Here is a 5,144-nt window from a genome sequence, read left to right on the forward strand (position 1 = left end):
AAGAGAAATTCGCATGAAGAACGATTTTAACAATGAGTTTACTCATAAGACATCAATTAAATCTGAGTTAGCTAATTAAGCCTAAATTAACTTTCCAACACCGACAATTTAACAGACAGTTAATTTGGCGTAAGAAATTTAACGGTTAGTTACGGCGCTAACTTGAAGTTAATTTAACTATGGTTTGAACAACCGGATCCAAATTTTTGTTAAATAACGGGCAACAACTGTAATAAGAAATGAATCAAATTACTTGACATGCGACTTTAATAGTTCAGGAGTATAAAATCATAAATAGGTACTTCATAGTTTGATAAAAGAAAAATGACTTGGAAACAGTATGTTGTTATTGTAAGGTCGAAAAAAGGATTTCAACTTTGACAAAAGGATTAAATTCTATGAAACTTCAAGTCGATCTGCAACTTTCTCAAAATAAATTTTTTACTTACAATTTCCTCTTAAATGAAAAAAAGAAAAGTGAAGATAACGAACGGTGTTCTATCCAGAAAAAAATCTATAAACAATACAAATCTGTGTAAAGGGCATAAAACACGAACCCCTGGAAATTCAAGGTAGGAGCAAGCATCCCATGTTGACTGGTACCACCGCACCTTGGGCCATATATATTGATCAAACAGATCAATCATTTATTCATTAATTATTCAATCATTAATAACAATGTATTAAATGTCCTTTATTTATATTTACATGTATATAAAAACAATGATTTATTTTCTAAGGATGAAATGTGGAGATAACTAACAGCTTTCTCAGCTTAATCTGGAGAAAGCATGCCTCTGATTGAACATATGATACTTTTTCATGTCAAAATTATACTCTTGAGGATCATATACTAGTGAAATATGGTGAAACCAAATGTGATTTCTGAATATCACATTCGTTTGTATTCTATAAATTATATTGTATTTTGACAAGTTTAATACTAACTGTGACAATTAATGTTGACGTCACTCCAGAAACCGTTCTTCATACATTTTACGATATCGTCTCCTGCTTTCTCGTAACCTTCAGCACATTTAATCATGTGGCTGCTACCAAAATCAACAGACTTTTCAGATGTAAATGGTTTTGTGTTGCGCGCAAGACTTAAATTTAGAGGATGGCACTCTGAAGAGAGGAGAAATATACAAATATTATGTTAGCAAGTAGACTAAAGAATTTATTAAAGAACTTTGAATGAATTTAAAACAAGACAACAAAAACAAAAGTACTCCTAGTATAAACAATTAGAATTGCTAATTCAAATATCTAAATCTTTAATCAAGGAATACATACGAGCCAATTCACATTTATGAGAAGTGAACGATCCTCTTTTACACTTTTCGTTTACTTCACAGTTTGAATGTTGACAAGATCCAATTAGTTCCTATGAAGTTAAGAAACAAGCATGTCTTTGAATATATATATATATATATATATATATATATATATATATATATATATATATATATATATATATATATATATATATATATATATATATATATATATGTACATACTTATTTAGAAATGAATTGATGAACAAATAATAGATGTGATATTCGCAGATATTTTCGGTAGGTGTTAGCGGTCGACAGGTCGACAGGGAATGTTTGATCAGAGCTGGGATAAGGTGCCATGGAGAAATAGCATCCGCCGTCGATCGGTCACAACCGCAATGTGCTCCTTGTCATGATGAAACTAACGCAAAAATCCGTAGGGAATTTAGAGTGAAAATCACTACCTAACGATTTGTATGAAAAACGTCAGTAAGCATTATATTTAATGATACATCTTTTACTGATAAGGTCATTGTATCGGCCATAGAATGTGCAAAATGTTGACTTTAAAGAAGACTGTTGATATTCTTGTTTCACCAACCTATTTGACAGTAGCTTGCCTCATTTTAGAAATTGTTCATACAAAGAGCATGCCCTTGCCTATTGAATCAACTGGGAGGCGTAAACTCAACTTACAGGTGATAATATAATATTGCTATATAAATAAAGTAAGTTGACGATAGAAAAGTTGACGTTATCACTTTTATTATAAAGTTTTGTTGTTAGTTTACCATTAACGTAAATCTTTTTCATGCAAAATATCCAAATATGAAACAGATGTGTCAGAGGCTGTGGTATCTTTCAAGTTCAAAGGGATAGATCGAATCAACAAAAGATTGAAAATTAATATTGTTCATTGATAAAAAGTCTATGATATACACTGTATCTAAATATTGAATTGAAGGACACAGCAAGAGACTTTTTTCTTTTCATGAAGAAGTTTTGAATAAATTCTGTTTCATATGAGTAAAAAAAAATAAGTCTGCTGATGGGACGCAATTAGTACCCGTGGAAATTCCGACAGATCGTAGGAAGACTTGATCTCCAAGAAGTACATAGATATTATCAATCAGAAACTCAAGCATCTTTTTATTATCTAGTTCGGAGTACTTGTGTGTACAATACTATTTTTAACAATTAAAATATTGTTGCAAATGACCAATGACAAGGTAAGTCTTTTTTCGATTTCCATTTTAAGAAAAAAGAAGCTATCATAATTCGAAAAGCCTTGCCTTTATACAAAATTCATTGTGGGGATTGGTTGTAATAGGTTTTGAAAAGTCGTACGTTTTTATGTTATTGACTTTGACACAATTTTGTGATTTCAAACTTTCTAATTGTTCCTTTGAGTTTTTAAGCATCTATATCTGATTTACACTATTTTTCGAATATAGCGTTGTACTCCTGAATTTTCTTCTTCACTGCTGTTTATATTTCAGAAAGGATTAATGAAAGGGGCATGGTAGAATGTTTACTAGAAGCCGCTATGTATATTTTTTTGCAATGATTTTTTTTTTAAGTACAGGAATCCAGTTTTGGTATGGTAATTCAAATTCGATTAAAACTGACATATGCGTTTGAAGAATTTCCGCCTTGGAAAGGAAATTTAAGTGCAAGTTGGATCATCACTTGCAGAATTAATTCAAAGTTCCTCTAATATACATTTAAAATCATGAGCCTTTAAACAAAAACAATTTTGTAACCTGCTTTATAGTTCTCAGCTGGGACCAATGCAAGCTAATCATGTATCATTCTAAGTCTTTTTTCGCTTCTGAAGTATTTAAGATAAAAGGATACGCAGGTATGTTAAGGAAGCATATAAGTCAATTCTCTGGAAATTTAGACTTTTTAAAGAAAATTAAGTTTGATAATTTACCAAAACCGCTGATAAATGTAAACTATTATTATCTATTGCATAAAGATAAAAGAGTGTCTAACGCAAAGACGTGCACCACCACCACGGCATCACGTGACTTCTATTAATAGCGAAATTTTCCTTAGTAAAAAAGCCAACAGAACAACAATACCCCGAAGTGTAATAATTTCTTTGAGTAAATAATATAGTTGGAAAACATCTATTTTGCCTAAAAAGTGCTGCTAGAATCCCACTGTTCCGTCAGTAAAATAATAATTCCACACATTCGCACGAAACCTTACCCGATGTTTTGAATTTTATACATATTAACCGAGATTTTTCGTAAAACCATGCTTAACTCGGGATTCTAGCAGCACTTTCCAAGTATTTTAGGAGGCAAACTTTCCATCTGTACAAATCTTATGTTTTGAAATATACAGCTTATTGTTGTTCTGCTGCATTATTTTTGTCACAAATGACAGAGGAAAGGCCGACCGGGATACGTATATAGCTGACTGTCTTCGAAGAGAATACAATCGATGAAAATAAATTAGCATACCTGTTTTAGTAACTGAACTCCATATGAATTTCACAAAATATTCAGGATATTTGCTTTTAAACTCCATTTTACGTATCTTTGTACATGCCGTCTTAGCCAATTCTCTTTACACGACATGATCAATTCCCAAGTTACTTGAAGTACACATATGACGTCATCGGTGGTAGATTTTAATCAAAATGACAGATACAGCATAACAAAATAAAAACATTTTATTTTTGTTAATGTTTACACGTTTCTATTCATTTTCTAGAGTTAAATTACATCTCTAAATACGAATATTACGAAAACTTGTATTCTAAAATTGACGTCATCTCGCCTACTATGACGTCATAATGTAGAACTGATTAAGTCAAGGTAGAATATTTTGTATGCTTCCTTATTACCCCTGCGTAGATGGTTTTCATATTGCCCTTCAGTTGCTTAATGCTTAAGCCAAACATGATAACAAGACATTCAATATTATTTTTTATTACCGATATGGTCATCGGTGCACATAATATTTTTATATATTTTAATATATATATATATATATATATATATATATATATATATATATATATATATATATATATATATATATATATATATATATATATATATATATATATATATATATATATATATATATATATATATATATATTGACACTCACCATAGGCCACCTTTCCTTTCGGCTAAATATCCATTCCGCCTGGGACGAAAAATTTGAATGCAAACTTTTGTCACTATCATAGTTCAGTTCACAAAATACAGCTGCACGTCTATAATTGAAAGACCAACATCCTGGTCGAATGAGGCATTCTTCTACACAGTCTAAAACACTGATCTGTGCTATGGTTGTCAGAAGTTTCCCAATTAATCGCTTACCCCACTTAAGGTTACCGTAGCCGTTTTTAAGTGATGCATTAGCCAGACTATGCAAAATGACAAGGATCAAGTAATTCTTAAAAGTTTTCATTGTTATACCAAAACAATCATAATAAATATATTTAAAAACTTGACGATGAAATCATCATCACTACCAGTTCTGACCAATATATGAACAGTAGAAAGACAATGCATTTTGAGCAATGAATTGATCGTCAAAGGAGTGTGAATATGCAATTAACAATAAAAATCAATAGATTTTTGGATAAAACCATTGTCGAGCCACGGATACACGTACTTTCCTACATCTTTAATTTTCAAGGACGTTCTTTAATCTGAACTGTACAAATTTAGAAAAGACTAAATGATTCTCTCGGGAGAGCCTCTGATAGTTAAAAAATGTCATTTTAATGAGGAAATGAATAGAAAGGATACAAGGGAAAAATTTAAATGCGAGGCGAGAGGAGACATATTTTCACATCCACTTAACAGTTTAACTATTTATGGTATTGATGTGGTT

The 5,144-nt window shown here is 31.0% G+C and overlaps 1 long non-coding RNA gene across 1 annotated transcript; it reads right to left on the reverse strand.

Moving 5' to 3' along the window:
* Nucleotides 1–1,086: 1,086 nt before the first annotated feature.
* On the reverse strand, nucleotides 1,087–4,456 carry LOC133195660 (uncharacterized). Its single transcript, XR_009722229.1, has 3 exons — nucleotides 4,410–4,456; nucleotides 1,297–1,387; nucleotides 1,087–1,128 (listed from the first exon to the last, which is right to left on the reverse strand). It is a non-coding gene; the product is annotated as an uncharacterized LOC133195660 (long non-coding RNA).
* Between the last annotated feature and the right edge of the window lie 688 nt (nucleotides 4,457–5,144).

This window comes from Saccostrea echinata, unplaced genomic scaffold (genome assembly GCF_033153115.1).
Source record: "Saccostrea echinata isolate AGI-Se365-2 ecotype Australia unplaced genomic scaffold, CSIRO_AGI_Sech_v1 ptg000029l, whole genome shotgun sequence".
NCBI classification, from domain to species: domain Eukaryota; kingdom Metazoa; phylum Mollusca; class Bivalvia; order Ostreida; family Ostreidae; genus Saccostrea; species Saccostrea echinata.